Genomic DNA, 25406 nt, shown 5'->3' on the forward strand with positions numbered 1-25406 from the left:
TTATGGATGGGCAATAAATGCTGCCTAGCCAGCGATGCCCTCAGCCCATGAAGGAATAAAAAGTAAATGAGGATTTTTATCAGTTTAATGGATCAGAGCTGAAAAATGACAGAAACTGTTTTACAAGAAGGGAAAGTGGAGGGAAGCAGAGAGAGAGGGGGAGTTGGGGCCTGGATGTCCCAGAACAGTTGCAGAGGAGCTACTGTGGATGCTTGAGGATGGGACAAGAGCTACAAGAGAGGACAGCAGATGTCCAGGCAGGAATAGTCAGAGATGTAGCAGCAACACTGGAGAAATGAGTGGGACTGCAAGTTAATAATCTCCTTCATTCCAGAGAGTTGGAAGAGGGGGCTGTAGAGATAATGGATTCAATGGAGGTCATCTTCCAAAATTAGATTAGTTTTGAGATAGCCCTTGCAAATTCAAAGGTAGCAAATGATCACTCTTGAAAAGATGAGGGTGAGAGAAAATGAGGAACCACAGACCAGTTACCCTGACATCACTCAAAAGGAAAAGCCTAAAATCTATTATAAAGGATGTTATGACATGACACGCAACAATAGCAGCAAGATTGAGAAGATTCAGTATGGATTTATGAAAAAGAAACCATGTTTGATAAACCATCTTTGAGTTTTTCAGCAACTTAGTGGGAGAATGTGGGACGGGGACCTTGTGCCTTTGCAGTATTTGAATTTTGAGAAGGCTTTCGTTAAGATTCCAGAAAAAGGCAGGTTGAAATGGATTGAGAATTGGCTAATGGACAGAAACAAGAGAGGAGGAGGAGGAGGAGAAATAACTGGGTCATTCTGAGGTGAGTGTGCTGCGTCTAGTGGGCTACCACAAGGATCAGTGCTCAGACCCCAGCTCCTCCCAATCTATGTCAAAGGGACCTGGATATCCATGTTCATGAGTCACTGAAAGCTAACACACTGGTGCAGTAAACAATTAGGAAGGAAAATGGGATGCTGGAGTTCATGACAAGATTATTTGAGTCCAGAAAGAATTAAACCTTGCTGTAATTGTATCCAACCTTGGGGAGACTACACCTGGAGTATTGTGCTCAGTTTCGGTCTCCTTCCTATTTCAGCCCATTGGGGTAGGACACTGGAAATCCCACTCCTCCTCCCCTCCACCCACTGCACACACAAATTACAAACCCATTGTTGCTCCGTGAGGAGGGAAGAGTGAGAGAAAAGTCACAGATCCACAACAGAGAAGTGGCCCTAATCTGACAGGAAAAGAGCACGCTGACAAAGTGCTCTACTATCTTCAAAATTTGTGAAAAGATTTGTAGCTCAGGTGCTCGTTGTTGTAGTTCTGTTCGCCGAGCTGGGAATTTGTGTTGCAGACATTTCAGCCCCTGTCTAGGTGACATCCTCAGAGCTTGGGAGCCTCCTGTGAAGCACTTCTGTGATGTTTCCTCCGGCATTTATAGTGGTTTGTCTCTGCCACTTCCGGTTGTCAGTTCCAGCTGTCCGCTGCAGTGGCCAGTATATTGGGTCCAGGTCGATGTGCTTATTGATTGAATCTGTGGATGATTGCCATGTCTCTAGGAATTCCCTGGCTGTTTTCTGCTTGGCTTGTCCTATAATAGTAGTGTTGTCCCAGTCAAACTCATGTTGTTTGTCATCTGCGTGTGTGGCTACTAAGGATAGCTGATCGTGTCGTTTCATGGCTAGTTGCTGTTCATCATTAGCTGTCTTCCTGTTTGTCCTATGTAGTGTTTTGTGCAGTCCTTGCATGGGATTTTGTACACTACGTTGGTTTTGCTCATGCCGGGTCCTTCTCATTAATTAGATATGAGCACCCCACCCCAGTTACAGATTCAGACAGTCTTACAGCACAGAAGGAGATCATTTGGCCAGGTTTACAAAGTAACTCTGCTGTCTGTGGGGAACATTGAGAAGTGGTTCCTGATGGGTTTGTCGAATGTGATTCTCATTCTGAATAAACTGTGATGATCATGGTATCGGACAGCATAGGAAGAGGCCATTCAGCCCATCACACCTGTCCCAGTTCAGTGAAAGAGCCATCCAATCAGGGATAAGGAGGGATGGACAATAAACACTGTCCTTGTCAGTGATGACCTGATCGCAAGAATGAATTTGGAATGGGACAAGTTGGACAGGATCAATATTGTAAATTACACTCTCAAGTGGAGGAGTCTGTGTATCATCTCTACACAGAGTGTGAGAGGGTGCACTCCCTCTTTCATTGTCTGGGTGGGGTGAGATCGAGCTGGGTGTCATCAGCAGACATTTGGAATTTGACATGTTTTCTAATGAGGTGACTGAGAGGCAGCGTGTGGCTGTGAAATAGGAAGGGGCCAAGGACAGATCTTTGGGAGATTCCCGAGGGAACAGTGTTGGAGTGGGAAGAGACTCCACTGCAGGTGAATCTCTGGCTCTGACTGGATGGGTAACAATGGAACCAGGTGAGAGGAGCTCATTGCTGGTCGTGAAATGATTGTATTCAGGAACACAGTCAATCTGAGGTCAAGGCCCTTAAACCAGACACACCTACACAGTGTCAGTAAAATCAATGTCAACTTAATTTGTGACATACTTGAAACATACTCAGCAACATGTCACAGCAGGAAGAGGACATTGTACAACGCTCCCTCTCTGAGACAGTCTTACTTTTCGGGTACAGTGATCACAATGACTGTCTCTGTCCTGAGAACTCCACTAACCAAGGGTTCTTCTGTGCAGGCTCACTGCCATCTCAAAGAACAAAGAAGATTACAACACAGGAAGAGGTCCTTCGACATTCCAAGCTTGCGCTGATCCAGATCCTCTATCTAAACCTGCTGCCTATTTTCTAAGGAACTATTTCTCTTTGCTCCCTGCTCATTCATGTATCTGTCTTGACACATAGAGTCATAGAGATGTACAGCATGGAAACAGACCCTTCGGTCCAACCTGTCCATGCCGACCAGTTATCTCAGCCCAATCTAGCCCCACCTGCCAGCACCAGACCCATATCCCTCCAAACCCTTCCTATTCATATACCCATCCAAATGCCTCTTAAACGTTGTAATTGTACCAGCCTCCACCACATCCTCTGGCAGCTCATTCCATACACATACCACTCTCTGCGTGAAAAAAGTTGCCCCTTAGGTCTCTTTTATATATTTCCCCTCTCACCCTAAACCTATGCCCTCTACTTCTGGACTCCCCGACCCCAGGGAAAAGACTTTGTCTATTTATCCTATCTATGTCCCTCATAATTTTATAAACCTCTATAAGGTCACCCCTCAGCCTCCGACGCTCCAGGGAAAACAGCCCCAGCCTGTTCAGCCTCTCCCTGTAGCTCAGATTCTCCAATGCTATAGTTCCTGCCTCTACTACTTCTGCTGGCAATGCACTCCAGGCCCCCACCACTTTCTGCGTGAAGAATTTTCCATATATATCGCCCCTAAACTTTTCCCCTCTCACTTTGAACTCATGACCCCTAGTAAATGAGTCCTCCACTCTGGGAAAAAGTTTCTTGCTATCCACCCTGTCTCCACCTCTCATGATTTTGCCGGCCTCAGTCAGGTCTCCCCTCAACCTCCTTTCCAATGAAAATAATGCTCATCGACTCAACCTCCCCTCATAGCTAGCACCCTCCATACCAGGCAACATCCTGAAGAACCTCCTCTGCACATCTCCAAAGGATCCACATCCTTTTGGTAATATGGTGACCAGAATTGTTCACAATATTCCAAATATGGAATACAACTGTAACATGAACTGCCAGCTCTTGAACTCAATACCCCATTTCATTAAGGAAGACATGCCGTATGCCTTCTTGACCACTAGACTGACCTGCATTGCCACCTTTATGGAAAAATGGACCTGAACACACAGATCTCACTGTACATCAATTTTCCCCAGGACTTTTCCATTTACTGTATAGTTCACTCTTGAATTGCATCTTCCAAAATGCATCACTTCACATTTGTCTGGATTGAACTCCACCATTTCTCTGCCCAACTCTCTAATCTATCTATATTCTGCTTTTTTTCTGACAGTCCCCTTCACTATCTGCTATTACACTGATCTTTGTGTCATCTGCAAACTTGCTAATAAGGCAACCTACACCTTCTTCCAAATAATTTATGTATATCATAAACAACAGTGGTCCCAGCATGAATCCCGGGGGACACCACTGATTGCAGGTTTCCATTTTGAGAAGCTCCCTTCCACTACTACTCTCTGTCTCCAGTTGCCCAACCAGTTCTCTATCCATTTAATGAGAACATCCTGGACCACATGCAACTTCACCTTCTTCATCAGCCCACCCTTATCAGGGAACCTATCAAATGCGTTATTGAAGACCATGTATCTGACATTTACATCCCTTCCCTCATCAATCAACTTTGTCACCTCTTCAAAGAATTCTATTAGGTTTGAAAGGCATAACATTCCCTGCACAAAACCATGCTACCAATCACTGATAAACCCATTTTATTCCAAATGTGTATATATCCTATCCCTTACTATCTTCTCCAGTAACTTCCCTACCACTGACGTCAGGCTCACAGGTCTGTAATTACCTGGATTATCCCTGCTACCCTTCTCAAACAAGGGGACAACATTAGCAATTCTCCAGTCCTCCAGGACCTCCCCTGTACTCAAAGAAATCTGTTAAAGCTGCAACAATTTCCTCTCTCATTTCCATCAGAAACCTGGTCTACATCCCATCTGTACCTGGGGACTTGTCCATCTTAATGCCTTTTCGAATACACAACACTTCCTTCCTCCTTATGTCAATTTGACCAAGACTAATTAAAGAGCTATCCCTAACCTCAACATCCGCCATGTCCCTCTCCTCAGTGAATACCGATGCAAAGTACTCAATAAGAATCTCACCCATTTTCTCTGATTCCACGCATATCTTTCATCCTTTGTCCTTGAGTGGGCCAACCTTTTCCCTCGTTACCCTCTTGCTCCTTATAGATGAATAAAAGGCTTTGGGATTTTCCTTAACCCCGCGCACTCAGGATACCTCATGACCCCTTTTGCCCCTCTTAATTCCTCAGATTGGTCCGACATTCCCAATATTCTTCCAAAACTTTGTCTGTCTTCAGTCGCCTAAACCTTATGTATGTATCCTTTTGTCTCTTAGCTAGTCTCACAGTTTTACCTGTCATCCATGGTTCCCTAATCTTGCCATTTCTATCCCTCATTTTCACAGAAACATATCTCTCTTTAAAAGTGGAAATCTACATATCGAATGTGGATTTCTCTTCAAACAGCTGCTCCCAATCTACGTTCCCCAGCTCCTGCTGAATTTTGGTATAGTTGGCCTTCCCCCAATTTAGCACACTTCCTTTAGGACCACTCTCGTCTTTGTCCATGAGTATTCTCAAACTTATATAATTGTGATCACTATTCCCAAAGTAATCCTGTACTGAAACTTTAACCACCTGGCTGGGCTCATTTCCCAACACCAGGTCCAGTATGGCCCCTTCCCGAGTTGGACTATTTGCATACTGCTCTAGAAAACCCTCCTGGATGCTCCTTACAAATTCTGCTCCACCTAGACCTCTGGCACTAATGTTTGGAAAATTAAAATCTCCTATCACTAATGCTCTGTTACTCCTACATTTCTGTGATCTCTCTATCTCACCTCTATCTCACATTCACTGTTGGGAGGCCTCTAGTGCAATCCCAACATTGTTACCGCACCCTTCCTATTTCTGAGCCGTGCCCATATTGCCTCACTGCTCAAGTCTCCCATAGTACCCTCCTTCAGCACAGGTGATATCTTCTCTGACCAGTAATGCAACTCCTCCACCTCTTCTATGTCCCTCTCTGTCCCGCCTGAAGAATCAATGTCCTGGGATATTGAGTTGCCAATCATGCCCTTCCCTCAACCAAGTCTCAGTGATAGCAGTAGCATCATACTCCCAGGTACTAATCCAAGCCCTAAGTCCAACTGCCTTACCTACTATACTTTGTGCACTAAAACAAATGCACCTCAGACCACCAGTCTCTCTGCATTCATCCTCTGCTTCCTGCCTACTCTTCCCCTTATTTACGCTGACTTCATTATCTAGTTCCTTACAGGCTCCTCCAAAGTGTGAGATTCCAGAGAATCACTTACTGAAGGATAAGAATAGAACCAATTCTTGAAAAAATTTATAGCAATTTATTTGCAAAATTATACACACACTTCCTGACACAAAAGTTCCAGTTTCAGTTTGTGTCCATATATACATTTTGAGAAAATACCAGAAAGAATAAAATTCGCTTTAAAAGGGACAGTACAGACCCACTGCATCAAAAAACAAAAGAGCACTTTAAAGAAAATTTGTATCTCAGCAAAATGGCATTTCCAGGATTAATGAAATGGTCTGGTGCTCCTTATGCCCACCAGTCACTGAAGGCCTGATGTATACCCATGGACATCATGCGCCCAATCTCCAGGGACACCTGGGCACTGACCCAGCCAAGGAAGAGAGTCAGACAGTCAGAACCAACATTCCCCTCGACTGCCCACTGCCTGCACCTTGTTGAGGGTCACTTTGGCCAGGCCCAGGAGCAGGCCCATGAGGGTTCAGGCCCGATCTGATTCAGGGCCCCACTTCCCTGAGGCACCTGCTCACACGGTGACTCAAGGACAAGCCCCTTCCCTAGAATGAGTCTCTATCCCCCGCACCCATCACTGGAACCAAAATCACAGAGGATGGGGGCCTCCCTCTCCCCCCCCCACTAAGTGACCCTGTGTGTGAGATCTTCCCCTCCCCCCACACAGTGATCCAGTGTGTGGGATCTTCCCATTCACTCACCCAGTCACCCAGTCTGTGTGATCTTCTCATTCCCCCACCCAGTGATCCAGTGTATGGGATCTTCCCCTTCCCCCACAGAGAGGCTCTTTATTTGGATGAAGCGATGAATCCCTCATCCTCCTGGATTGTTACTCTCCGGGGACAGATTTTCAGAGGCTCTGTGTTTTTACCCCCATCAATGAGTCCCGGACTGAAGTAAGGATAGAGTTTCTCAGTGAATGTTCCAGTGAAAGTGTAGATATGGGTCTTGTTCTCTGAGTTATGAAAGGACACCTTCCCTCCCTCATAATCCAGATAGACTCGGATCTTTCTCGGACTCACACTCAGCTCTAAGCTTTTCCATGGTTCCTCACCAGCCCAGTATTTATTCCCTTCTCTCAGAATCAGTGACAAATATCCATTACCTGGATTCAGGTAGACATCCCCCTTCCTGTTGATGGATTCCTTGGCCACTCCCAAATTCCATCGTGTCTTATTCCCCACCTCCACCTCCCAGGAATGTTTCCCTGACATAAATCCCTCTGATCCCAGGACAAAGACAAGGAAATCAAATCTCTCCAGATTGTCAGGAAGTTGCTGCTGATTCCCAGTGTACATGACGGTGCTCAGGTCCTCAGACAGGAGAAGGGCAGGAGCTGCTGTATTAGGGTCCAAGGTGACTGGAGCTGGGAATAGAAGGACACCAATAAAATGTTCGCCACACTCACTGTAACTCTCACAGCCACTTAGTGACTGGGAATATCAACAATAACCCAGAATTAGAAATTCATCCCTGGGGAAAGAGTCAAACAGCACTTGGGGAAATGGGAAAAGACACACAGGGGAAGGTGTTAGCCAAGGGAATAGACCCTGCAATGAGGCTGAGGAAACTCCGTTACATAGAGGGTGTGGCAGAGAGAAAAAGAGATGGCATGCAACAGAGAAAGAGAAGGAAAGTTGTAGAGAGAGAGAAATAGTGACAGTGAGAGAATGTGAAGGAGTGTAACAGAAAGAAAGAGTGGCTTTGTGAGAGTGTGTGACAGAAAGAAAAAGACAGAACGACAGAGAGATAGGGCAGGACAGGTTATGGAGAGGAACAAAACTGTTCCACAGGTTCAAGTTGTAAATTGAATTCTAAGGTGAATTTTGATGGAATTTGAAAAAGCTTGCAGGAGTTGATTGGAGTAACTTGCTTGAGGCAAAGGAATATCTGGCAAGTGAGAGGCCTTTAGAAGTGAGATAGCTAGAGATCAAGGTCTATATGATCCTGTGAGGGGGGAGGGGAAGTTTGACAGGAATAGGGAACCTGGAAGACAAGAGATATTGTAGATTTGACCAGAAAAAAAAAGGTGATAGGGCTCATGTACAGGAGGCTTGGATCAAGGGAATCCCTGGAGGTATAGAGGGGATACAGGAGTTTACTGAAGACGGAAACAAGAGGGCAAAAAGAGGGTATGTGGTAGCCTTGGCTGAGAAGATTAGGGTGAATCCAAAGAGGTACTTCAAGTATATTGAAGGAAAAAGAATAACTCGGGAGAGAATAGGACCAGAATGGGCATGTATGTGTAGAACTGCAGGAGATGAGTGAGGTTCCTCAATGAATATTTCTCCCCTGTGTTTACCATGGAGAAAGAGAAGACAACTTGGGAACTTGGGAAGTTAGTGGTCATATCTTGGGGACAGTCCATATTATAGTTGAGGAAATGTTAGATTTATTGGAGTGCTTGAAGGTGGATAAATCTCCTGGCCCCGAAACAAGAACACTGCAAGAGGCTAGAGAAGAAATTGTGGGGGCCCTGGCTGATATGTTTGCATCATTGTTAGCCATGGGTGAGGTCCCAGAAGACTGGAGGGTAGCAAATGTTTTTACCCTTATTCAAGAAAGGCTGTGATGAAAAACTTGGGAACTATGGAGCAGTAAGCTTAACATCTGAGTTAGATAAATTACTTGAGAAGATTCTGAGAAATAATATATGCATGCATTTGGAAAGACAGGATTTGATTAGGAATAGTCAACATGGCTTTGTGCATGGGAGATCATGCCTCACAAATTTGTTAGAGTTCTTTGATGAAGTGATCAGTAAGGTTGATGAGAGCAGGGCGGCAGGCCTAGTCTATATGGATTTCTGAAAGCATCTGATAAAGTTCCATGTGGTATGTCCTGGAACGTTAGATTGCATGGGATCCAGAGGGAGCTGGCAAATTGGATACACAATTTGCTTGATGGTGGGAAGCAGAGGGTAATAGTGGATGGATACTTATCGGACTGGAGGCTTGTGACTAGTGGAATGCCTCAGGGGTTGGTGCTAGGCCCATTGCTGTTTGTTATCTATACCAATGATTTGGATGAGAAGATACAAGGCAGTAAGTTTGCTGCTGACACTAAAATATTGTGGTATTGTGGACAGCGAGGAAGGATATCAGAAATTGGAGCAGGACCTTGATCAGCTGGGGAAGTGGGCCGAGAAATAGCAAATGGAGACAAGCATGAGGTATGGTATTTTGGAAAGTCAAATCAAGGTAGGAGATTCATGGTAAATGATAGGGCTTTAAGAAGTGGAGTGAATCAGAGGCACCTTGGAGTTCAGGTGCACAGCTCTCTGAAAATGGAGTCACAGGTAGACAGGGCCTTGAAGAAGGCTTTTAGTGAGGCTGCACTTGGTGAGGGGCACTTTGTCCAAATGCCTTTCAAATATTGTTAACGTACCTGCTTCAACCACTTCCGCTGATAGCTCATACCTTATGCGTACCACCCTCTATGTAAAAATATTGCCCCTCAGGTTCCCTTTTATACTCTGGTCACTTTGCTGTCTGAAGCATGTTATTAAACTGGAAAGAATACAGAAGAAATTTACAAGGATGTTGCCAGGGCTGAATGGCCTGAGCTATAGGGAGAAGTTGGACAAGTGAAGATTTTTTTGCTTTAGAGCATGGGTGAGTATTAGAATGGTATAAGAACATGAAATGGCATGGATAAGGTGAATGCACTGAGTCTTTTTCCCAGGATTGAGGAATTGAAGACGAAAGGGCGTCAGTTTAAAGTTAGATGTGTAAGTATATAAGGAAACCTAAGGGGTAACTATTTTACATGGAGGATGACATACATAAGGAATGAACTACCAGCAGATGTGGTTGAGGAAGGTACCTTAACAACATCTGAAAGGCATTTGGTCAAATATATGGATAGAAAATGTTTAGAAGGATATAGGCCACGTGCAGGGAAATTAGGTTACCATAGAAGGACATTTTGGTCAGCATGGAACAGTTTGGACTCAAGTGCCTGTAGGACTCAATGTCTCTCTGACTCTATAGATTGTGACAGGGTTTCACGTAGCGGATGCATCAGAAATAGAGGGAGTGACAGACTGTGTGACAGAATGTATGGCAAAGAGAAGAGTAGAGAATGCGTGACAGAGAAAGAGAGGAAGCAAGCTATATAGAAAGAAAGTGTCCGAAAGATGCAGTGACCAGGAAAGATAAAATTACAGAGAAAGAGAGGAGCACAGAGAGAGAAAGAGAGAGAGAGTGACAGAGAAAGTGTGTGACAGAGAGTGACATTATGAGAGAAAGTAACAGTGTGAGAGAGTCAGAGAGAGAGAGGAAGTGATAGATAAAGAGAGTAACAGAAAGAGAGGGAGATATAGATTGTGACAGAAAGTTGTGCCATAAAGAGAGGGAGTGACAAAAAAAAATGTTTGTGTGTATGTGTGACAAAGAAAGAGTGCGGGTGTGACAGAAAGACAGAAAGAGTGCAACTGAGACAGGGAGAGAGTTGGATTGATAACGTGTGACAGAGAGAGGATGTGATAAAGAGCGTGTGAGAGTACGAGTGTGACAGAGAGAAATGAGAGATAGAGAAAAGGGAATGGGAGGCAGAGAGTAAATGATTGATTGGCAGGGAGAGAAAGAGAGAGAGACAGACAGAGGGAGAGAGATTGTCGGAAATGGACAGCGAGAGAGACTGCATATGACTGAGAGAGAAGATAAAGAGAGACAGTGTGTGTGACAAAAAGGAAGAGAGGGAGAGACATTATGTGTGACACGGAGAGAGAGAGAGAAGATGATGTGTTTGAGAGAAGGAGTGGGTGTGTGTGACAGGGAGACATGGTGTGTGTGTGACAGACAGACAGCGAATATGGCAAAGAGAGAGAGAAATGGTGTGTGTGACACAGACAGAGAGAGATGGTGTACGTGAGGGAAGGAGTGGATGTGTGTGACAGGGAGAGATGATGTGTGTGACAGAGAGAGGGACTTGCAGACTGGCCCAGCTCTGGGAGCTGTCCACCCCAACAAGGCCTTTTATCTGGAAGCTGTAGCCACTGACATCAGTTTAAGGGAAGTCTTGGGAACTTGGGAAGTTAGTGGTCATATCTTGGGGACAGTCCATATTACAGTTGAGGAAGTGTTTAGATTTCTGTAGGAAACAAACATTCATTTGTGACCAGTAACCCTTGTGTCCAGAGTCCAAGCAAACATGGAGAAGGGATTTTCCATCAGTGAGGGACATGTTAGACTGTGAAATATTTCATTGTTTTCTCTGGCACCCAGTCTCTGATATTACTGACCATCGCAATCCAATCTGACTGTTGTTAGACAAAACAATCAAAGAAAGAACAAGATCTCGTGTCAGAATAACCAGATGGACTTTATCGCTAAGTGGGAGAAACAATAGATGATCCTAAATTCACAGCTAATCTCAACTATCCAGGAGATCATCGCATTTGACATATGCGGGGTGACTGTGAAACTGAGGTAGGATTCAGGACAGAACCTGCCCTGAGACGTGACATATTTGTGTTGGTGGCTATAGTTTTGTGGAAGATGGATAAAGCCAAACATAAAATGTTGGGTCAATGATCCACAAAGGGAGGTTGAAGAAGCAACAGCCGTTCCCAATACTAGGAGTGTCCAGCAGGTAGAGCAGGTCACTGTGACTCTGTGATCAGTCAATTCTGTATTTTCCCAGAAAATTAACTGCGATGAAATTCATCAATTACAAATACAATTAAATATTTATTAGCTCAGTTTTACTCTTTATTGTGAAAGTTGTTGAAGAGCTGGTGTCAGGAAGCTCACACCCACCTGTATTAATCACTGTCAGCATCTTTTTCCACACTCTGTACTGCAGGGAGCCGATGTACTTGCCCACATTTATTAAAGGGTAAACCTTCTGTGGCTCTGGGAGAGTTTGCTTCACTCTGAAACAGGAGATAAAGGTCAGTGTTGGGTCATTCCAGGATGGGAGAGGAATATGTTTGAAATAAAAATCAAATCAAGGATGTAAATTTTACCTTTGCTGTGTTTCTGGAAATTTCTGTGGAACAAAAACAATTTAAATTGTTTGTGTTTAGAGAACATTTTATCACAAAAAGTCCCAGACTGGATTCCCCAAAACATGAACATTTTAAATTCAGGAAGTTATTGAACTGTTTGTTCCTGACATCACTGGACTGAGTTACTCCACAATATTACAAATAACTCAACCTTACTGCACAGAACAACTCATGGTAAATCCACATGGATGTCAAATTGCTGGAATTAGTTATTATTTACAAGAGTTGTAATCTGTATATGTCCTGGAGGCAAATGTTTCTGGGAATCTACACCAGGGTTGTCCAATAGAAATCACTGTCTCTCCCAGAAAGAGGGTGAAGCATCATTGTTAGTTTTATGTTCAGCATTGGGACTCTCCAAACTGCCTTTGAAACTTTGTCAGCATCTTTTTATATATATCTTAATGTACATACAATGTTACTGAAGCATTTCAGTTCTGTACAGTAGCATATGGGGAAACAAACAAGCATTGGAGTGGCACTTTATCCAGCAAACAAACCAAAGGCAATTCCTACTTGTACAGTACTATATCTGTCTGTATCTGAGGCATGGAGTGGGGGAGAGGTGGAATACAACAACATCAGCAGAAAGAGCTTAGATGGAGGTTTTTCTTCACTGCTTCTTGGTGGCAGTTTCCTCAAACTTTAGTACATCCCTCAGTCTGTAGTCCTGGATCTTAGAACATACCTGTCTGCAAATCCTGGACAGTGTTACTTCCTTGCTCTGGAAAACCAACAAGTTTCAACAGACTAACGACTATTTCTATGAATAAAGTATATTTTTGAAATAAAGAAAAGAGGTTTCTCTGTCTGTTGGAACTGTTGGGAGAGTAAGACTCCAACATTTGTTTATTCTCAATATGCAAAGAACCAAACTGCTTTATTGACAATGTATGTATATAAAGGGTTTTCATTAATAAAGTATATTTCCAAAATATTAAGAAAAAGATGAAGTGAAAAGATCCCAAGACACATTTCCAAGAGGTGCCCTGGAGTTCTCCCAGTTTCCTGGTCAACTCAGCCAACACTGTTAACACAGATTAGTCAGCATTTCAAAACACAAGACAAAATTAACAAAATCAACTTCTCAGGAGCTCACTGAATTTACTGGGAATTGTGTAAAATCAAATTGACTCTGATATAAATAGTTGTCATGTGGAGACACACCCCCCCCATTGTCTGAACATTTAATGCTCTAACTGCTGGGAGAGAGCTCTTTCTGTCTGTATATCTGAGCCCGTGGAGAACTCTCTCTGCTGGACAGAATTATTACAGTTCCAGTGAGGAAGGAGTCTAGCATTGTAAACATGATACATCCTGTTTGGAAACTGGACTGTAGTTCCCAATCTCTGAACATTTAACTATTTACCTGCTGGGAGAAAGCTCTATCTGTCTATGTATCTGACCCTGTGAAGAGTTTTCTCTCCTGGACAGAATCATTCCTTTCCAGCCAGGGACACTGTAAATATGCCGACTCAGGCGACTGACTGTGTGGAGTTTGCACGTTCTCCCCGTGTCTGTGTGGGTTTCCTCTGGGTGCTCCGGTTTCCTCCCACAGTCCAAAAATGTGCGGGTTAGGTGAATTGGCCAGGCTAAATTGCCCGTAGTGTTAGGTAAGGGGTAAATGTAGGGGTATGGGTGGGTTGTGCTTCGGAGGGTCGGTGTGGACTTGTTGTGCCGAAGGGCCTGTTTCCACACTGTAAGTAATCTAATCTAATCTAATCTAATGGTACAGCCTGGCTGAGGTTCCCAGTGTCTGACCAGCAGCTGGACTGGAAATGTACCCTCAGAGGAGAATGGTCTGACCATCCTGAGGGTTTCTCACTCTTTATGAAGCTGATTTTCCTCGTTGTTTATTAAAATATTCCCTTGTAATATTTCTCTGCACTGGATACTCTCCAGATTGTGTCATTTCTTTGTTAAAGATAGCCATTTGTGTTCTTGAGCATGACACGGAGAAAACGCAATGTCACGGGTCATTTGTGTGCTCTTACATGGTGAGGTTTATATTCCAAATTTCAATGACAGAGTCCACAAACTCTTCAAGACAATCGCAAAATAAAGGCAGAGGAGGGAAAAAAATAGTTACTGTTAAAAATATGATGCTGTCCTGTTCCCTCAGCTCTTGTTCAATATCCTGGACAATGGCTGAAAGTGACGAGATTTCCTCCATTGTCTTCTCAATCCTTTCTTTCATCTCCTGACTATTTCTCTCTTTCTCCAGTTTCAGGCTTTCCAACACAATCCTCTCTTCCTCATGAAGAAGCTGGTGAAGTTTTTCAAATTCAGCTTTAATCTGTTTCGCCAACTTTACACCTTGGTCCTTTGGGAAATAATCAGATTGAATAAAAACAAATTAGGAGATTGAAAATATTGTTCAATCTGAGCAGTTCTGTTCATAGCAGTGAATTATTGAATAACAACATTCCCAATCTTGTTCATTCACAATCCTGATAATGTGTAGATATACATATAACAGTTTTGTGAAGTGATTTATTCCATCAGGCAGTGAGATCCAGATAATAAAATTGATTTAATCAAAGTTAGAATATCAGGCGATAGTTTATTTAAAAGACGGAACTCTAACTCAAGTGACTGAATTCCTCATTGGATTTGTTGGTGACTATCTTGTTTTTCAAACCCTGAGTTTTGAGCTCCTTGTCAAATAGAAACATTGTCTCTGTATCGACATTTTCAAATCCTGTAATAATTTTACAGAATTCAATCAGGTGAGTCTTTTTTCTCTTTTGCAGAGAAATGACTTACAACCCGTTCAATCATTCCCAAAAGCGAGAAATTCTCAGATCCCGTTTAATTCATGCAATTTATAAAATGGAGACTGGATCTCTCCATAACACAATTCTGAATGGCTGCAATTATGTACAAAACATAGAACAAAGTAAGAAAAAAAAGCTACCTGAATGTGGGACAATGTTCTCTCATAATCACTTTTTGCAGCTTCACATTCCTTCTTTTTGTCCTGAATTGGCTTCAGGGAAGTTTGCAGCTCATTCTAAACAAAAATGTCAATTATTTAGTACAATTGCAGAAATACGTTCTCCCAAAATTAATCATCTGAACATTTTTTTTCTGGAAAAACTTCTGCCCCAGATTTAACAGTTTCTGAGGTAAATGTTTAGTGCATTGGTTGGTATAAAACTGGCATTTTATCTATGCCCTTGTCCAACCAGATGGTAATGGCCCTGTGTTTCACAGATATTGTCGAGGAACTGAGTGACACATACGGATTGTCATTGAGCATATTATTGCTGCTTGATAGCACTGTTGGTAATTTGATAGACTGGCCAAGAAAGACATGTTTACCTTCAGTGAGGGTTCAGTTAGTGAGGCATTGCACAGATTTGGGATGATTGGGAAAGGGATTAGATTAAGTATGAGAAAAATGTTCAGTCAATTAGTGGCATTTGTCCATGTTACCATCAAGAATTTACACTCAGGCAAGAATAGATAAACCAGGATTGTCCCTTTGGGTTGAGGGAGACTGAGGAAATCAAAGTGAGCTGTACAAAATTATGGGGTGCCTTAGGAGAGTGGATGGACAGCACATAACTCCCTGAGCAGAGAATTCATTAATTGACTTAGTGGAATTGATGAAAGTATTTGAGGGGAATTGAGAAATCTTTTCACAAATGTGGGAGCCAGCCATTTGGATACAAAATTGGCTTGAAGGTAGAAGACAGAGGGCGGTGATAGAGAGTTGTTTTCCAAACTGGAGGCCTGTGACTGGACACAGGGATTGGTGCCAGGTTCACTGTTATTTGTTATTTATATAAATTATTTAAATGAGAATTTAGGAGGAATAGTAAGTAATTTTGCAGATGACACCAAAATAGGTGGTGTGTGGGCAGTGAAGAAGATTATCTCAGAGTAAAATTGAACTTTGATTAGATAGGCCTTTGGGCTGAGGAATGGCAGAAGGAACTTAATTTAGATCAAAGCAAGGTATTGCATTTTGGTAGGACAAACCAGGACTTACACAGTCATTGGTTAGACCTTGGAGGGGTGTTATACAACAAAGTGATCTCGGGGTACAGGTTCATCTCTCATTGAAAAAGTGAAGTCACATTCAGAGAGAGAGTCTTGAAGAAGATTTTCAGAATGCTTCCTTTCATCAGTCAGATCACTGAGTACAGGAACTGGAATATCTTGTTACAGCTGTATAGGGTGTTGGTGAGGCACATTTGGAGTACTGTGTGCAGTTCCAGTCCCTCAACCATAGAAAGGAGTTGGTATGATCAGCAAGTTTGCAGATGACACAAAGATGGGTGGAGTAGCAGAAAGTATTAGGGACTATCAGAGAATACAGGAGGATATAGATAGACTGGAGAGTTGGGCAGAAAAGTGGCAGATGGCTTTAAATCCAGACAAATGTGAGGTGATGCATTTAGGCAAGTCTAATTTGAGAGTGAATTATATAATGAATGGAAGAGCCTTGGGAAACGTTGATGGGCAGAGAGATCTGGGAGTGTAGGTCCATTGTACCCTGAAGGTTCTGCACAGGTGGATAGAGTGGTCAAGAAGACATATGGTATGCTTACCTTCATTGGACGGAGTATTGAGTATAAAAGCTGGCAAGTCATGTTAAAATTGTACAAGACATTGGTTCGGCTGCATTTAGAATACTGTGTACAGTTCCGGGCGCCATATTACCAAAAGGATATGGACACTTTGGAGAGGGTGCAGGGAAGGTTTACGAGAATGTTGCCTGGTTTGGAAAGTGCTAGCTATGAAGAGAGGTTGAGTAGGTTATGTTTATTTTCGCTAGAAAAAAGGAGATTGAGGAGGGACCTGATTGACGTTTACAAAATCATGAAGGGAATAGACCGGGTGGATAGAGACAAAGTTTGTGAGAAGATTTGTAACTCGGGTGGTCGTTGTTGTGGTTCTGTTTGCCGAGCTGAGAGTTTTTCTTGCAAAAGTTTCGTCCCCTTTCTAGGTGACATCTTCAGTGCTTGGGAGCCTCCTGTGAAGCGCTTCTGTGCTGATTCCTCCGGCATTTATACTGGTTTGAATCTGTCGCTTCCGGTTGTCAGTAGCTGTCCCCTGCAGTGGCCGGTATATAGGGTCTATGTCGATGTGTCTGGTGATCAAATTCGTGGATGAGTGCCATGCTTCTAAGAATTCCCTGGCTGTTCTCTGCTTGGCCTGTCCTATAATGGTGGTGTTGTCCCAATCGAATTCATGTTGTTTGTCATCTGAGTGTATGGCTACTAGGGATAGCTGATCGTGTCGTTTCGTGGCCAGTTGGTGTTCACGGATGCGGGTTGTTAGCTGTCTTCCTGTTTGTCCTATGTAGTGTTTTGTGCAGTCCTTGCATGGGATTTTGTAAACCACGTTGGTTTTGCTCATGCTGGGTATTGGGTCCTTTGTCCTGGTGAGTTGTTGTCTGAGAGTGGCTGTTGGTTTGTGTGCTGTTATGAGTCCTAGTGGTCGCAGCAGTCTGGCTGTCAGTTCGGAAATGCTCCTGATGTATGGTAGTGTGGCTAGTCCTTTGGGTTGCGGCATGTCCTCATTCCGTTGTCTTTCCCTTAGGCATCTGTGATGGAATTGCGTGGGTATCTGTTTTTGTTGAATACCTTGTATTTTCCTCCTCAGAGAGGAGGAAAAGGACAACCAGCTCCCATTCCTGGACGTGATGGTACAAAGAACACCAAACGGAGAATTCACCACGAAGGTATACAGAAAAGCCATGCACACAGACCAAGTCCTGAACTATGAAAGCAACCACCCCAACACACACAAACGAAGTTGCATCAGGACATTATTCAAAAGGGCCACAACACACTGCAGCACACCTGAACTACAAAAAGAGGAAGAAGAACACCTATACAAGGTATTCAACAAAAACAGATACCCACGCAATTTCATTAACAGATGCCTCAGGGAAAGACAACGAAATGAGGACATGCTGCAACCCAAAGGACTGGCCACTCTCCCATACATCAGGAGCATTTCCGAACTGACAGCCAGACTGCTGCGACCACTAGGACTCATAACAGCACACAAACCAACAGCCACTCTCAGACAACAACTCACCAGGACAAAGGACTCGATACCCAGCATGAGCAAAACCAACGTGGTTTACAAAATCCCATGCAAGGACTGCACAAAACACTACATAGGACAAACAGGAAGACAGTTAACAACCTGCATCCATGAACACCAACTGGCCACGAAACGACATGACCAGCTATCCCTAGTAGCCATACACTCAGATGACAAACCACATGAATTCGATTGGGACAACACCACCATTATAGGATAGGCCAAACAGAGAACAGCCAGGGAATTCCTAGAAGCATGGCGCTCATCCACGAATTTGATCAACAGACACATCGACATAGACCCTATATACCGGCCACTGCAGGGGACAGCTACTGACAACCGGAAGCGGCAGATTCAAACCAGTATAAATGCCGGAGGAATCAGCACAGAAGCGCTTCACAGGAGGCTCCCAAGCACTGAAGATGTCACCTAGAAAGGGGATGAAACGTTTGCAAGAAAAACTCCCAGCTCGGCGGATAGAGACAAACTTTTTCCCAGGGTGAAGGATTCAATAACAAGAGGTCAAGCTTTCAAGGTGAGAGGTGGAAAGTTTAAGGGGAAACACACGGCAAGTACTTCACATAGAGGGTGGTGGGTGTTTGGAACGCGTTGCCAGCAGAGGTGGTAGAGGCAGGCATGGTAGATTCATTTAAGATGTGTCTGGACAGATGCATGAGTAGGTGGGGAGCAGAAGGATACAGATGCTTAGGAATTGACTGACAGGCTTAGACAGTACATTTAGATTGGCTCAGGCTTGGAGGGCGGAAGGGCCTGTTCCTGGGCTGTAAATGTTCTTTGTTCTTTGACATGATTAAACTGGAAAGATGCAGAAAATATTTATTAGGATGCCATCTGGTTTGGAAGGTTTGAGTTGGAAGGTGAGGCTAGATAGGCTGGAATTTTGTTTTCTCCCTGGAACAAAGGAGACTGGGGCTGACCTGATAGAGATCTATAAAATTAAGAGGAAAGTAGATAAAGTAGATAGTCCACAGCCTTTCCCATTTTGGGGGAGTCTAAAACTAGAGTATATAGGTTTAAAGTGAGAGGGGAGAGATACAAAGGGTCCAGAGGAGCAACCTTTTCACACAGAGGATGATGAATGTTTGGAATGGGCTGCCAGAGGTAGTGATGAATAAAATGTTGTCATTTAAGAATCATTTGGGCAGTTACATGGGTGGGATAGGTATGGAGGGATATGACCCAAACACAGACAAATGGGGCTAGATTAATTGTGAAAACTGGGCAGCATGGACAAGTTGGGCCAAAGGGTCTGTTTCCATGCAGTAAATCTTTATGACTCTATGACACAGAAAGTTGAGGGTTTGGAATTCACTATCCGTACGTGTGGGAGAGACAAAAACAATCATCATATTTTTTTAAATATTCCAAGGCTCGAGAACAGAAACTGGAAAGTGGGATCAGGACAGATAGTTCTGTATCAGCCAGTGCAGATACAATAGCCTGATCAGACACATTGGAGAAGAAGTAGGCCATTCAGCCCCTTGAGCCAGCTGTGCCATTCTAGATCAGGGCTGATCATCTACATCAGTGCTATTTTTCTGCATTATCCCATATCCCCTTGATGTCATCATTATCGCGATATCTCTGGATCTCTGTCTTGAATATACTCAGTGAATGAGCTTCCACAAGTCTCTAGGGTGAAGAATTCCAAAGATTCATCACCATCTGAATGGTCTCCCTCTGTGCTGTAAATTTCTGTGATTCTGTGGTTGTTGATGGTGTCCTGATTCATGGGGTTTCTTTTGAATTTAGTTCCCACATTTCCCTCATGTGCTAGACACCAGGCTCCCTGCACTAACAGCTCTGCTTGGAACTCAGTCACAGCAGGACACTCCCAGGAGGACAGTGGGACTCCTGCCTGGGAGTAGTCACTGTCACAGCAGACTTCTCCAATAGGTTGAGGAGCAGTAAAGGGAGGCAGCAGGTTCAGGGTTAATAGCCTGTCCAAGGGAGGCAGCCAGGCTGGCTAAAGGCACAGACGTGGTCTGAGACAGACAGGAGGGGGTTAACACAATAGAAATGAAAAGGGCCAGATAATGGTTGGAAGGGGGAAAAAGCACAGGCAGGGAAGAAGACATGAGGATGTGTTTGCAGTGGAATGGAAGAAGCAGAGAGGAGTTTGACAGTGATGGGGACACAGTGAACAAGGAAAGGTGGGAGCTACATTTTCAGAATGAAGAACTGAATGGGATGATGAGGGTGAGGGAATGCAGGAGTTGGACAAGGGGCAGTGTCAGGGTTAGGCTGGAATGGGCAGCTGGATGGGTCTGGGCTCAGGATGGTGATGCTCAGGGAAGTCAATGGAAACTTTGAAATAGGCTACAGGGAGAGAGAAGCATGGCAGAGGGTGGGGAACAGAGGAAAGGATCAGATCATCAAGTGTTACTGGGGAGAAATATCGGTTAGAGGGGGACGATCATGGTGAAGGTTACTGTAAGAATTGAAGATTTGCCATTTTCTCTGTAAATTCAAGATAATGTCCATCACAGAGAATGCATGGGGTGAAGGGGGAGGGGCCTGAGCTCTGGAGCTCAGTTAATATACACCTACAACATCTCAAACTGAAGGTATACTGGACATTGTGTCAAAAATAAGCTATCAACTGAAGTGCTCACTAAACATTGCCATGAAATAGACTGTCAGAACCCTGAACTCCCAGCCAGGGCTCTCAATGCAGTGAGCTCCCTCTGAGGGGTAACTCCCACGCAGCAGCTTTGGGTGGATGGAGGGAGGGAGGAGGAGGCTTGGCAGTGCTTACATGTGAAGCCATGCAGGAGCCTACACTGCCCCGGGACTCTGGATCAGGAGGAGATGGAGATGGATCCCTTATACATGTTCCTCTTTCCCAGGTTACAGGGCTGGGTCACTGGGACAGTGTATAGTCAGAGTGAGCTATGTGCCACCTACACGGAATGCACTGTCCTGGCCAAGGTTACAACCTCCTTTCACATGGCAGAGTGAAGAAGAGGAGAAGTAGTCATGGAGTGTTCAGGGTGGGCCGCTCCATTGTTGACGAGGGGGCAGGGCAGGCTCTCACTCACCATATGAGCAGCCTGAGAATGTCCCAAAGGTGCTGAGGTCAATTGTCCCGAGGAGGCTGCACTGTCAGCCATGGAGACCAGCTTCCACCTGCTTCCCCCATCTGTCTGTCTGATCTGGGACCAGGAAACTGTTCTCACCTAGAACACGGCATGTGACCTATCTGACTATTGAGATCATGTATGATATCTGAGCTGTTGTCTCTTAATAAGCGTAAGAAACTTAATGTGATAATCTTCCTTTGGATAATCTGACCCTCCTGATTGTTAAACTTCCACATCCTAATTTTAAAGCCTCTGTGTGGCCTTGCTTTGCCATTTTTCTTGAATTTCCCTCAGCCTCACAATCTTATCAGACACCTATTCTCATTGAATTTTGTCCTCTTGAACTGCTCTAACTTTAATTGCTCTCCCATCACAGGTAATGCCTTTAACTGTCCACTTCCCAAGCCCTGGAATGTTTTCCCTAAACCTCTTCACCTCTCTTTCAAGAAGATCAACCTAACCCTCCTTGATCAAGCTTCAGGCCTTTGTCCTCCTGCAGGTATATTAGGAATAAAGGAATGACTGGAGAAAGATTAGGGCCAATCAACAGTAGTATTGGGAAGCTGTGACTGGAGTCAGAGGAGATAGGGGATACACTAAATGAATATTTTTCATCAATATTCACCCTGGAAAAAGACAATGCTGTCGAGGAGAATATTGAGAGCAATGTAACCAGACTAGACGGGGTTAGCATTGCAAGGAGAAGGTGTTAGCAATTCTGGAAAATGTGAAAAAAGATAAGTCCCCGGGCCACATGGGATTCATCCAAGGATTCTGTGGGGAGTCAGGGAAGCTGTTGCACAGCCCTTGGCTTTGATCTTTGAGTCATTATTGTCCACAGGAATAGTGCCAGAAGACTAGAGGATCGCAAATGTTGTCCCCTTGTTCAATAAGGGGGTAGAGACCTGAAGAAGAGCTCATGCCCGAAACGTTGATTCTCCTGCTCTTTGGATGTGCCTGAACTGCTGCGCTTTTCCAGCAACACATTTTCAGCTCTGATTTCCAGCATCTGCAGTCCTCACTTTCTCCTCGGAGTAGAGACAACCCTGGTAATTATAGACCAGTGAGCCTGACTTCGGTTATGGGTAACGTGTTGGAAAGGATTATAAGAGATAGGATTTGTAATCATCTAGAGAGGGATAAGTTGATTAGATATAGTCAATACAGTTTTCTGAGGGGTAGGTCATGCCTCACAAGTTTTATTGAGTTCTTTGAGATGATGACTAAACAGGTGGATGAGGTTAAAGTGGTTGATATGGTATATATGGATTTCAATAAAGTGTTTGATAAGGTTCCCCACGGTAGGCTTTTGCACAAAGTACAGAAGCATGGGATTGAGGTTGATTAGCTGTTTAGATCAGAAATTGCATGGCTGGAAAAAAACAGAGGGTTGTGGTTGATTGGAAATGTTCATCCTGGACTTCAGTTACTAGTGCTATACCGCAAGGATTGGTTTTGGGGTCACCACGATTTGTCATTTGTATAAATGGCCTAGATGAGGGCGTAGAAGGATGGGTTAGTAAATCTGCGGATGACACTGAAGTCAATGAAATTGCGGCAGTGCTGAAGGACATTGCAGGTTACAGGGGGACATAGATACACTGCAGATCTGGGATGAGAGGTGGCAAATGGAGTTTAATGTGGAAAAATGTGTGCTGATTCACTTTGGAAGGAGCAACGGGAATAAAGAGTTCTGGGCTAAAAGTAAGATTCTTGGTAGTGCAGATGAGCAGAGATCTTGGTGCCTATGTACATAGATCTCTGAAAGTTGCCACCCAGGTTGATAGAGTTGTCAAGAAGGCATATAGCTTTTATTGGTAGAGGGACTGAGTTTCAGTGCCATGCGGTCATGCTGCAGCTGACCAAAACTCTGGTATGGCCGCGCTTGGAATCTTGTATATAGTTCAGATCGCTGCATTATCGGAAGGATGTAGAAGCTTTGGAAAGGGTCCAGAGGAAATTTACTAGGATGTTGCCTGCTATGAAGTGAAGGCCTTATGAGGAAAGGCTGATGGACGTGAGGCTGTTTTCGTTAGAGAGAAGAAGATTGAGAGGTGACTTAATTGAGACATACAAGCTAACCAGAGGGTTAGAGAAGGTGGACAGTGAGAGCCGTTTTCCTCAGATGGTGATGGCTATCATGAGAAGACATAATTTTAAATTGTGGAGTGATAGATTTCAGACTGATGTCAAAGGTAGTTTCTCTACTCAGAGAGTGGTTGGGGTATGGAGCGCACTGCCTGTAACAGTAGTAGACTCACCAAATTTAAGGGCATTTAAATGGTCATTGGAAAGATATATAGAATAGTGTAGGAGAGATGGGCTTCAGGTTATTCCAAAGGTCGGTGCAACATCAAAGGCTGAAGGGCCTGTACTGTGCTCTAATGTTCTATGTTCTAATATTACCTGATTTGACTGTGTCTAATTTTACATTATAATATTCACATGATTGATGTTAGGATATTTTATTAAAGGCACTGGTTAAATATAAGTTTTCGTTGTTGGTCTGAGATGATGCTTAGATGAAGGGAATCTTTCACCCTTGGCCCCTGGTTTCGAGGAAAGAAAGCGTCCGTTGAAAGATTGAGTAATTATTGAAAGATGCAGTTGTGGAGAAAATATAGAGAACCACCAGGAGATGCAAAGTGTTCTTCAAGAAGTAGGTGTTTTATTTGCAAACAAAAAACCGTGACACTGGGAAAGCAGATTCTCGAATGCCCCTGAAACTCAGGGTCCGTGGATTTTTATATTCTTTTTATCATGATTCTGTTAGCTTATCAGCATATCCAACTATATTAATCAAAATACCTCACTCTAGCTACACAATAAACCAGTGATGTTAGTTCCCATAATCTCTTTAGTTGTACATTCTACTTAATGTTATTCTAATGTCACGGTGAGATATTTATTGCTAACTCTGCGACAGTGATCTTTCCATTCCTGACTAACCTGTCATGATAGATATTTAGCTATTCCATCTGCTACAATAGTCTCCTGCCTCCAGCTGACTCTACTAACTATTAATAAGATATTTTAATGTCATGTCCCAAATACTTATTGTCCCAATCCTGTCATAATAACACTTAACAGAGAAACTTGCTTTATTACTTGTGTGACCTTTCAGCCTTAACCTTACTATGCTAATTGGTGTAAGAAAATTTCACTATGGTTATCCCATTTTGCCTTCCACAGAACACAAATTGCCAGTGGTCTTCATGCTTTAACCCTTCTCATGCTTTCATGTTCTTTATTTTCCATAATGCTCAAACCTGAACCAATGAACGTTCCCTGTTCAGGATTCCATTCTCTGTTTCTGTATATAATTTTACTCAGTGTCTCCTCACCTTAAACTCTTCAGCAGCTTCTTCCATTGGTAGCATTTCATGGTTTTGATGAATTTTTGAAATCTGACAAATCACACAGATGAGCTCATTATCAGTTTTACAGAAAATTTTCAACTTCTCCTTGTGTCGGCTGCATTCCTGCTGCATTTCACCACCTCCACCGCTTTTCACAAATGTCTCCACGATGTTGGAGAGAATGCGGTGGGATCTCAGGCTCATGGAGGAATTCTGCTTTCTACAGACTGGACAGCAGGCAGTGTCAGCTTTCTCCCAGTACTGGGTCACACAGGATCGACAGAAGCTGTGATCACAGTCGAGTAAGACAGGATCTTTATACAGATCATGGCAGACAGCACAGGAAAGATCATCTTCCATTATGAAAGATTAATCGCTGTATTCTGTGCTTGGAGTAAAATGGGGATCAGTGTTCAGTGAAATACTTTCAGTTTCATTTCCTGATTCCAGCAGCAACATTACAAAACAGATTTCAGAAAAAGGCAGGGCAATTTAGGAAGATAAACAGATCAGTTTGTTAATTTTTAATCAGCGAATCTGTCTGCCTCACTGGTCTGACTTTATTTCTGGTCTGCAAAAAAATTAACATGTTTTTCTTAGGGAGGACAAAGACAGAGCAGCTAAAGTGTTCAGTATTAATTTAACTGTGTTCTGACAGGCCTCTGGTCACAGCAGGCGTGAGTGCAATTGAGGGGAATTATTACAGTTTAAATAAGACAAGAGTTTCCTTTAACTGTAGAGCAGAGTATCAAAGTCTTTACTGCACAGTGTGATGTCAGTCTGTAAA

The 25406-nt window shown here is 43.6% G+C and overlaps 1 pseudogene; it reads right to left on the reverse strand.

Moving 5' to 3' along the window:
- Positions 1–6864: 6864 nt before the first annotated feature.
- Positions 6865–25078, reverse strand: LOC132832930 (zinc-binding protein A33-like; annotated as a pseudogene).
- Between the last annotated feature and the right edge of the window lie 328 nt (positions 25079–25406).

The sequence above is a fragment of the Hemiscyllium ocellatum genome, chromosome 35, assembly GCF_020745735.1.
Source record: "Hemiscyllium ocellatum isolate sHemOce1 chromosome 35, sHemOce1.pat.X.cur, whole genome shotgun sequence".
Classification (NCBI taxonomy): Eukaryota; Metazoa; Chordata; class Chondrichthyes; order Orectolobiformes; family Hemiscylliidae; genus Hemiscyllium; species Hemiscyllium ocellatum.